The sequence below is a fragment of the Globicephala melas genome, chromosome 3 (genome assembly GCF_963455315.2).
Source record: "Globicephala melas chromosome 3, mGloMel1.2, whole genome shotgun sequence".
Taxonomy (NCBI): Eukaryota; Metazoa; Chordata; class Mammalia; order Artiodactyla; family Delphinidae; genus Globicephala; species Globicephala melas.
In genome coordinates, this window is record NC_083316.1 from 6,558,890 (window position 1) to 6,571,003 (window position 12,114).

Sequence of the window (12,114 nt, forward strand, 5' to 3'; positions counted from 1 at the left end):
TGTTCTGCCTATTCGTCCCTCCTTCTCTCCCTCCAACCGCCGGAAACCACTGATCTTTTTACTGTCTCCATGGTTTTGACTTTTCCAGAACGCCATATAGTCAGAATCATACAATCCATAGCTTCTTCAGACTAGCTTCTTTCACTTAGTAATATGAATCTGTTTCCTCCATTTATTTTTAATTCATTTCTTTTTATCGCTGAATTATATATCATTGTATGGATATACCACAGTTTATTTATCTATTCAAACCATTGAAGGACATCTTGGTTGCTTCCATGTTTTAACGGGTATGAATAAAGCTGCTGTAAACACCCGTGTGCAGTTTTTGGTGGACATGAGTTTCCAGTCTGGGTAAATACCAAGAAGCGCAATTGCTAGATCCTATGGTCAGAGTATGTTAACTTTGTAGAATACTGCCAAACTGTCTTCTAGAGTGCCTGTATCATTATATATTCCAACCAACAGTTAGTGAGAGTTCCTGCTAGTCTACGTCTTCATCAGCCTTTGGTAGAGTCAGTGTTGTGAGTTTTGGCCATTCTGCTTTGGCCATTTTAATCGTTTTAATTTGCAGTTCCCTAATGGCACAGGATGTTGAGCGTCTTTTCATGTGCTTATTTATCATCTGTGTATCTTCTTTGGTGAGGTGTCTGTCTAGATTTTGCCGATGTTTTTTTTTTCCGTACGTGGACCTCTCACTGTTGTGGCCTCTCCCGTTGCGGAGCACAGGCTCCGGACGCGCAGGCTCAGCGGCCATGGCTCACGGGCCCAGCCGCTCCGCAGCACGTGGGATCTTCCCGGCCAGGGGCACGAACCCGCGTCCCCTGCATTGGCAGGCGGACTCTCAACCACTGCGCCACCAGGGAAGCCCACCATGTTTTTAACTGATTGTTCATTTTCTTATTGAGCTCCAAGAGTTCTTTGGATATTTTGGATAACAGCCTTTACCACACACATCCTTCGCAAATATTTTCTCTCAGGCCGTGGTTTGTCTTTCGCATATCTTAACAGTGTCTTTCACAGAGCAAAGGTTTTAATTTTAATGAAGTCTCAATTATTTCTTTCATGGATCATGCTTTTGGTGCTGTATCTAAAATTCATCACCCAATGTCACTTAGATTTTCTCCTATGTTATCTTCTAAAAGTTTTATAGTTTTTTGCTTATAGTTTTTATATTTAGGTCTATGATCTATTTTGAGCTAACTATTGTGAAAGGTGTAAGTTCTGTATCTAGATTCACTTTTTTGCATGTGAATGTCCAGTGGTTCCAGCACCATTTGTGGAAAATACTACCCTTTCTCCATTTAATTACCTTTGCTCTTTTTATCAAAGATTAGTTGGCTATATTTATTTGGGTCCAGTTCTCTTTATTCTGTACCATCAGTCTATTTTTTTTTTTGCCAATATTCTTTTGCCAATTTTTTGATTCATTTGGCTGTCTTGATGTATTATGGCTTCACTCTAAGTAAGCTGACATCATCTCCTCACATCCTTTCTACAGTCCTTACAATCACAGCACAAAGGGTTGGGGGTTCCCTTTTTGGAAAGCAGGCCCAAGACACTCATCAGGAGCTCGGAGGTGGGTGCCAACACCGTGGCCCAGTCAGTTCTGACATTGCATCCGGTCCCTTCTGTGAGCCTTGGGTGAATCCCAGTGGTACAGGCTCATCTTATATCAGGTGAGACTGGAGTCCATGTCTGGTTATTATGCAATGGCCTCTTTACTAGTCATTGCACAGATACAATTGCAAAGACTGTAGTAATACTTCTGCTACATTGTGTGTCAGGAACTCTATGCTAGGTTATTCGTGCCCTTGCAATCTGTGTTATTTTCTGCAGTTGGCAGACATGAGGGCATTAACTTCCTATGATGGCCCCTCTGAAAGGATGGGTGTGTTCCTGGCTGGTTTCTTTGGGAACAGTTGGTGGTGTTTCCCTCACCAACAGTTGTTTCACTGGAGCTGGCAGCATCTCCACCCTCGCTCCCTCGGTGGTAGAGCTGGTCTCATGGCACCCCTTCCCTGTCAGCCTGATAAGATTAAGCTCAATTTGACCTTCATGCCATCTGTACCGAAGTTGAGTTTCTAAAGTTCCTGATTCCAATCAGGATGTGAAAGTTGTCCTTTTTAATGGTAGAAAGTGAGACTTGAGTTGCACTCCTGAAATTTTTCTTTTTGTTGCTATGTTTCCTGATCTTAATGATCAGGAGTGTGGCAGTTTAGAGACATTATTTGGATGTTTTTAATGTTTTTTGTCATGTGTGAATTATTTTTTACACCAGTGTGAAACCTCTGGTTGTTAAACCCTCTGTAAATTAGCCTAAAAGCCATGGATTTTAGTATCAGTCACAACAATGACTAATTAACTCCCCATTCATGTTCTCAACAGAAGTTGTGAAATTATCAGTCTTAGGAGACTCAGCAAGCAGTTAGGTTTTGTGGCATTATCGCTTTGTATTTCTTCTCCCCTTCTCTAAGTTGTCAGGCTAATGGTATCTCAGGCAGCACCTCCTAATAAAAGGAAAAGCACAGAGCTTCATTTTAGCTGGTCTTGAGGCCGGCCTGCTGCTCTCCTGCTGGGTAGGCTCTGGGGGGGCATGTTGGGCCCAATAAGCTCCTGACCAGATGTTCAGTGTCAGAGAATGATTGAAGTGCAAATCAATGATAAATTAGCAAGAGGAACTCACGCTTCACAGCCCTGTGATTTTAATGTCCTGTACGAAACCACTGCAGCATGCAGCATTTCCAAATTAAGCAAAAGGAAAACCTCCCTCACACACACAATGCAACATGTTTCTGGAGTGATACCTGTTCTCCAGACAGTTTCTGAGCAAGGTCCACAGATGTCAAGCATATCTTTGTGGAAGAAGAGAAATATCTTAAGGCCATTTTCATAGACTTCTCCCTTCCACCTAAACCTTGACACTAACAAACTGTGTGGATTGGGGTGGCTATTACTCTTCGTTCTCAAGTGAACATAGGTCCTCTGTGTTGCTTACCCAACCAGGCTATTGCAACAGAAAGAAAAGTTAGCATTGGGAAATAGGGAAGCTTTTACTTGTATTTAGTATTTCCCAAGCTCTAGCAACACGGTAATTTTAAAGAAAAATACAACATGATTGTGAGAAAGGGATCTATCAAAAAAAAAAAAAAAAACCAGGAAAAAGACTTTGGAACCTCCCTAAAACAATAGAATGAAAGTGATTTAATAGCAGCACAGACTAAATTCCCAAGGTCAGTAATTTCATTTTCCATCATTGCATGGAACTGCCATCTGGAGGATTCACAGAAAAATGAAGAGTCCCCCATGGAATTACTAACAAAACTTCTTTTGCCTACAGACCAGAAAAACATAAAACTCCCAATCCCTTTACAACCGCCTCTTCCAGTAATGATTTACTCAAACCTGTCCAAGACAGCTTAATATGATGATATAGAGGAGAGTGATTTATGGTTCAATTTAATGTGCAGAAGCAAAACTCGGGCTGAACATCTTACTGTGTCACCTCCTGCTGTCCCCCAATCCACATATTGCCACTCCAGGAAACACAGGGGGCAGCCACTGTCTGGATGATGACATCGGGGATGTGTGAACTTGGCAGGGGTGAGAACGAAGCTGTTTGTTGCCTTCTTCCTTCTAGAACTGTTTTAGCCCCAGGACCTGCTCATGACACGTCTCCTTTGAGGAGAATCACAGAGAGACTGGACCTCATACAGTAAACACGGGGTGAAAACATTCACGATCTCCAATACTGCTTTGCTTTCTCGCTTCAAACGGGCAGCTACAATGGTGAATTTAAAATTTAAGTCCTAGAATGTGGTATTTTCATACCCGATTTGTGGGATCCTGCGAGAAACGGTGGGGATAGCTTAATGACTTCCATGAAAGTTCTAAGGATTACCCAACGCGGAGGCAGCTTCAGAATCAATTTAAATAGAGCTTAGAAAGATTTCTCCAAAGAAGATATACAGACTGCCAACAAACACATGAAAGAATGCTCAACATCATTAATCATTAGGGAAATGCAAATCAAAACTACAATGAGATATCATTTCACACCAGTCAGAATGGCCATCATCAAAAAATCTAGAAACAATAAATGCTGGAGAGGGCGTGGAGAAAAGGGAACCCTCTTGCACTGCTGGTGGTAATGTGAATTGGTACAGCCACTATGGAGAACAGTATGCAGGTTTCTTAAAAAATTACAAATAGAACTACCATATGACCCAGCAATCCCACTACTGGGCATATACCCTGAGAAAACCATAATTCAAAGAGTCATGTACCAAAATGTTCATTGCAGCTCTATTTACAATAGCCAGGAGGTGGAAACAACCTAAGTGTCCATTATCGGATGAATGGATAAAGAAGATGTGGCACATATATGCAATGGAATATTACTCAGCCATAAAAAGAAACGAAATTGAGCTATTTGTAATGAGGTGGATGGACCTAGAGTCTGTCATACAGAGTGAAGTAAGTCAGAAAGAGAAAGACAAATACCGTATGCTAACACATATATATGGAATTTAAGGAAAAGAAAATGTCATGAAGAACCTAGGGGTAAGACAAAAATAAAGACACAGACTTACTAGAGAATGGACTTGAGGATATGGGGAGGGGGAAGGATAAGCTGTGACAAAGTGAGAGAGTGGCATAGACATATATACACTACCAAACATAAAATAGATAGCTAGTGGGAAGCAGCCGCATAGCACAGGAGATCAGCTCAGTGCTTTGTGACCACCTAGAGGGGTGGGATAGGGAGAGTGGGAGGGAGGGAGACACAAGAGGGAAGAGATATGGGAACATATGTATATGTATAACTGATTCACTTTGTTATAAAGCAGAAACTAACACACCATTGTAAAGCAATTATACTCCAATAAAGACATTAAAAAAAAAAATAAAGACTGAGACTCATGTTACAAACTGCATATTCTTAAGTAGGTGGGTTGTGAGATGCTCAAACCTGTGCTCAAATCCCAGCCCTGCCTAGTTAGTTAAATGATGTTGCATGAACTACCACAGCTTATTCTTCTGTCAAAAACTGGAAGTAGACCAAGGTTCATGGTTGTCTGAGAACTGAATGTGATAACACACGTGAAGCCTTCCATACAATGCCTGGTAAATAGGAAACGCAATAAATGCTATTGACTTTCTAATCCCTTTCACAATAACAGTTCTGGGAGGAAAGGACAACAATAGGCATTATTATAGAATTAGATAAACACTGTTACAGTTCTACAGACTTCCTGGAATCATTACAGGTGAGATATTTTAACTACAGTAAGAGATTCAATTCCTTCAAAAACTAAATTCTAGCTAATGAGAATTTGAAACTATTTCCAACCCAAGGTGAATATGATATATTTCTGGAGAGCTTGGAATCCTTCCATAGCAAGCCCCCATGGTCTTCCTCTGTAACAAAGTTAGAAATAATTCACAGGGAGCTTCCTTGGTGGCGCAGTGGTTGAGAGTCTGCCTGCCGATGCAGGGGACACTGGTTCATGACCCGGTCCGGGAAGATCCCACATGCCACGGAGCGGCTGGGCCCGTGGGCCATGGCCACTGAGTCTGTGCATCCGGAGCCTGTGCTCCGCAACGGGAGAGGCCACAACAGTGAGAGGCCCGTGTACCGCAAAAAAAAAAAAAAAAAAAAAAAAAAGAAAGAAAGAAATAATTCACAGGATGTAAAAATTTTCCTTTAAACACAAAAATATTAAAATTGGAGGAAATTTTAGTGATTAGTACTTTCAATATACAACTTCTCACATGAAGAAATCCTCCATGAACTCAGCGTGCTTAGCTGGAAGGAAAAGATGGTTAATTGGCCTCAGTTACAGAAGAGCTGCCCTGTCACTTGACAGAATGACACCAGGCAGGTAAAGGAAACAGGAGGGAGAATGGGGCAGTCCCAGATGTCATGACTAGCAGAAGTGGTGGAAATTTCACTGGGGCAGCTTTTAGAACAAAGTGGGGCTCTTTGACATCCAGAAGGTTCTCTTCTAACTATCTTCAAATTAGACTCTTTCCTCTCTAAACTGTTGTATCAAATGTAGTTATCAGTAGTTATGTAAAGTGATCCCCATTTCTTTCTTTTCCTGCTTGTGAAATCAGCCTGTTTAAGCCTCACATTTATAGTGAAGGTCAAGTATGATATCACATACCCCACATCTAGCAGGTATCCAATTAGCATTGCCTTTAAAGAAGTTTAAAATCATAATTTGGAAATCTTAATTCAAATTGCTACCCCTCTTTTAAAAAATATTTCTTTCATTATTCTGCAACTTGGAGGAACATAAGTAGTTTTTCTCAAGTGTTTGAAACTTGTTCACGCTGTGAAGCGATCAGACAAACAAGCATTTTGGAGGACGTGACCAAGTCAAAGGAAAAACTTAGGGGATCTTAATGTTGAAAATGAAAATATGGATCTTAAAACACTTCTTTGGACTTTATACAATATACGTGTTATGAAGAGCTAGCAGGTGATATGAAAATAATAAAATTTATTTTAAATTTTTATTGTATGGATATGAGTTAGAATATTACTTTTAATTTACGTCTACCTACCTTGAAATCTGAAAGTTTATTCAACTTTCCTTCCCACTCAAATCAATCTCAATACAGATGCCCCAGTCATCATCACGACTATTGTAGTAACGATTTCCTTACGAGTTACTTTTCATCATTTATCACCGGAGACTCTGCAGCCGAGTCCTGTGCCTTTCTTCTCTCTTTTCTTTGCAAGGTACCTGCTGCAGATCCCATTCCTTTGACCTGCAGCATTTTCCCTGGGCTGAGGGGTGCTGCCTGCTTGCTCTGGTGCCGTTCAACATGCTCTTCTGTCTATTTTATTTCAGATACTTTGGCAGCTGGATGCAGAGATGGAGTCATTTCTGGATCCATTCCTTTGGCAAGACTGTTGGTGCAATTGTGTTCTTTCATCAGGAAGCAGTTGTCTCTCTTCTTGTGATGCTAGTGCCATTGCTGATAGATGCCTATATCTATTAATGCACTGGGCTTGTAAAATGGTGACACTCCAATTCTGTCATTTCTTTTTTATTTATTAGTTGGAACACTCTTTTCTATGTTTTAGATAACAATTGTATATATATATATATACCTATATATATGTATATATATAGGTGTATATATATATATATATATACCTATATATATATACACCTATATATATACATATATATAGGTATATATATATATATGGAGAGAGAAAGAGAGAAGAACATGGTGTTTTGATACACATATATGTAATGAAATGATTACTGTCATCAAGCTAATTAACATACCCACTTGCTCATCCATTTACCTTTTTTTTGTGTGTGATGAGAGATTTACCTGATATCTATTCTCTTAGCAAATTTTCTGTAAGTAACAGAGAATTATTTATACTGAAGTATAGTTGATTTACAATGTTCTGTTAGCTTCAGGTGTGCAGCAAAGTGATTCAGTTATACATATATATGTACATATATATATTATTTTTCAGATTCTTTTCCGTTATAGGTTATTACAAGGTATTGAACATAACAGTAGAGTATTATTAACTATAGTCACCATGCTGCACATTAGATCTCAAGACTTATGTATCTTACCCAAATGTCCCCATTTCCCCCACCTCCCTGACCCTGGTTACCACTGTTCCTCTTTCTGCTTTTATGTTTTTTCGGTACGCAGGCCTCTCACTGCTGTGGCCTCTCCCGTTGCGGAGCACAGGCTCCAAACGCACCGGCTCAGCGGCCATGGCTCACGGGCCCAGCCACTCCGCGGCATGTGGGATCTTCCCGGACCGGGGCACGAACCCGTGTCCCCTGCATCGGCAGGCGGACTCTCAACCATTGCGCCACCAAGGAAGCCCCTGTTTCCATATTTTATCTATTGAAAATAAAGCTGCAGTGAATCTGCTGCACAGATCTCTTCAAGGTGCTGACTTCCTTTCCTTTCTATGTATACCCAGAAGTGGGGTTGCTGGATCATGTGGTAGTTCTAGTTTTAACTTTTTGAGGAACCTCCATACTGTTTTCCACAATGGCTGTACCAAATCATTAATACATTCCCACTAACAGTGCCCAAATGTTCCCTTTTCTCCATATCCTCACCAACAGTTGTTACCTTTTTTTTTCTTTTTTGATAATAGACATCTTAACAAAAGTGAAACGATATCTCATTGTATGTTGATTTTCATTTCAAGATTCTTAATCACATCTTTTGCCATATAAGGTAATAGTCACACTTTGGGGATTAAGAAATGGATAGATCTTTGGAGGGGTGACATTTTCAGCCTACCACATCACCCTACAAAGAGACCTTTTACCCAATTATAATCATTCCCTATTCCCATCCTCAGCCTTAGGCAGCCGCTAAACTATTTTCTTTCTCTATACAAATTTTTATTTTTTAATGATGTAATGCAGAAGAGACATTTTATTGGTAGTGACTCTGATATATTATTTAAACACTAAGTTGTACCATCTTGTTATTTCTGACTGTGGTCTTTCATCCATTTAAATTTATTGCTTTGAAGTTAGAAACATTACTATATTGTGAAATTACTATATGAAATACAAAATTGTACATGTTAAACTATAATGTCCTTAATCCTAAGGAATAAAATCTTCACACACTGCCTCAAAACATCATAACCAAATGAAGACGTTTCCCAGCTATTTTAAATATCTTCAAATATAGGTAAAAGATAGGCCAATACTTTGGGGTATAAATGTCAACCTCCACTTAATCTTTAGGACAATATCATTGTCTTCTACGTGATTCTATATATTTTCTTTTACATTTTCACTTGAAGTGTCAATCATAATCAAGAAGATTTTAATCACAATGACAATTTACTGTCTTTAATTATGCAGGCAAAGACTTCTAAATTTTGGCCAAAAAGCCACAAAAAGATTAAAGAAAACTTTCAGAAGGCTTCAAGAAAAACACACATTTTATTTATTTTTATTTTTTAAACATATTTTAGATACAGTGTTTCTTCATGGTTTCTCCAGATTTTCCAGTAGAATAATGCATGTGTGAGTGACATTTTTTAGTGTTAATTAATGGGTACAAAGATCTTATATAATACTCCTTACAATGATATTTATGTTTCCTTTCATGTTACATAATTTAATCTTTCAAGAGCTTTGTTATCCAGGAATTAAAAGGGCAGGATTTAACTATTATAGTGCATCCTCATAGTTATTTGTCCATAGATAACCAAGAAAAAGCAGAGATACCTCAGATATTTATGGAATTTCACCTACTCTATATTCATGAAGGCCTAGAGCCTAATTAAAATACATGGACCACTGACAGAGTGCCTTATCAGGTTGATTTTAGATTACAAACATACAACAAGTACAATACAACAATTCTACTCAAGTACATTTTTGTTCACTTAGTAAGTCACGCTCATTTTAAAGTGCAGTCATTTACTTAAATGTGAATGTCTCCAGTTGCAGTAATGCTCGTGTATTAGCTTTCTATGGCTGCTGTAACAAAGTATTCCAGACTGAATAGCTTAAACAATAGAAATTATTGTCTCAGCATTCTGGAGACCAGAAGTATGAGATCAGGATGTTGACAGGACTGGCTCCTTTTGAGGTCTGTGAGAGAAAACTCTTCCAGGCCTTTCTCCTGGCTTCTGGGGGTTTGCTGGCAATCCTTAGTGTCCCCCGGTTTGTAGAAGCATCATCCCATCTCTGCCTTCATGTTCACATGGTATTCTTCCTGTATGTGTCTGTCTCCAAATTTCCCCATTTTAAAAGGACGCCAGCCATATTGGATTAGGGCCCACCAGTATGACCTTATCATACGTTAACTAATTACATCTGCAAAGACCCTATTTCCTGATAAGGTAATATACTGAGGTACTAGGGAGAAGGGCTCCAACAAGGATTGGGGGCACATAATTCAACCCATTATAGCTATTAACAATACGACATAGCCTGAGACCTTGCCTCTGACTGTCAGTAGCAATTGATAATAACTGGAAAATCTGCTCTACCTGGCAGGACACCCCTGTGTGCTGTAGACTGAAAAATAATGCACAGCCTAAAAGTTGAGAGTTATGCTTTATTCAGTGGACAAATCTGAGGACTTAAGCCTGGGACACAGCATCTCAGGTAATTCTAAGAGACTGCTCTGAAGACACAAGGTGGGGAACCAGTATACATAGGAGTTTTTGCAACAAAAGACCAGGTAGTCGGAACATTAAAAAATTACAGTTAATAAAAGAAAAAAAGGCATCTCAAGGTAATGAAATTAATACTTTTCTATGTATGGGAAGATGCAAAGTCTGGAAGAAATTGTTCCTTTGATATGTACCTCAGCTCTCTGGGGCCAGTGTCCTGTGTGTTCTCATCCTGTGCTCCTCAGGGTGGTTGCAGCAGTTGACTTTAGATGGGGGGCATTCTTTGTTTCCATCCTGAGTTCACTCAGGGCTCACCATCCTGGTAGCTGTAATGTGGTGGCTCGATGGCTGCAACATCCTTTGTTTACCAATATGGCAGGAGACATTCTTAGTTCACAGTGCCAGGGCAGCACACACCACAGGACAATCCTACTACCATGGTCTGTACGTGCACAGAAAAAAATCTCAGCATCACTTCCTGTTCCCACTTTAAGCAATTCAGTTATATTCTATTTGGGTTGGCCAAAAATTTCCTTTGGTTTTTAAGTAAAAATAAAAGACACATTTTTCAGTTTCACCAAGAACTTTATTGAACAACATATCCACTGGTTTGTTCCACTACCTTCTGCCATTTTTCAGGCAACTTCGTAATTCCATCTTCCCAAAACTTTGTATCTTTTTGAGTAAAGAACTGTTCCAGATGCCTTTTAGAGTCTTTCAGGGAATTTATTTTTTTCCATTAAGAGAATTTTGTAAAGACCAAAATAAATGGAAATCCGAAGATGCAGTGTCTGGTGAATATGGCAGATGAATCAGAACTTCCCAGCCAAGATGTAACAGTTTTTGCCTGGTTATGAAAGAAACATGTGGTCTTGCATTATCCTGTTGGAAGATTATGCATTTTCTGTTGATCAATTCCGGATGTCTTTCAACAAGTGCTGCTTTCAGTTGGTCTAACTTGTTGGATTAATTGTTTGGTTTTCTGGAAGCAGCTCATAGTAGAGCTCCTTCCAATCCCACCATATACACAACATCACCTTCTTTGGATGAAGACCGGCCTTTGCTGTGGTTGGTGGTGGTTCATTTTGCTTGCCCCACGATCTCTTTCATCCCATATTGTTGTACAGTATCCACTTTTCATCGCCCATCACAAGTTGTTTTAGAAACGGAACATTTTCACTACGTTTCAGTAGAGAATCGCATGTGGAAACATGGTCAAGAAGGTATTTTTCACTTAACTTATGTGGAACCCAAACATCAAAGCGATGAACATAACCAAGCTGGTGCAAATGATTTTCAACACTTGATTTGGATATTTTGAGTATGTCAGCTATCTCCCACGTGGTATAACCTTTTTTGTTCTCAGTGAATGTCTCGATTTGATTGCTATCAACTTCAAATGGTCTACCTGAAAGTGGAGTGTCGTCCAGCGAGAAATCTCCAGCATGAAACTTCATGAACCACATTTGACACATTTAATCAGTCACAGCACCTTCTCCATACACTGCACAAATATTTTTCTGTGTGTTTCAGTTGTGTTTTTACCTTTCTTGAAATAATAAAGCATAATATGCCGAAAATGTTGCTTTTTTTTCCATCTTCAATATTAAATTGGTTACACAAAAATTCACCAATTTGATAAGTTTTTTTTTTAAATGCATGCTGATATGATAGCTGTCACAATACAGTCTAACAAAATTGTTTTGAATGAAGGTAAAGACAACTAAGTGCTACTAGAGCCATATTATGGAAAAAACTGAACTAACCTTTTGGCCAACCCAAATATTACTTCTTTTGTCACTCCAGGCTTCCTTTATAGAAACACAAAATGCCAAGTGCCATAGTTCTTCCTAATTTTCCCAATTTCCTGTAAGCTCATATTGTGCCTGATGTGACTCTTCAGGAATTCTACATGCAGGGTTCCATTTGGCGTTTCCAATTGCATTTCACAATTACATGCTTGA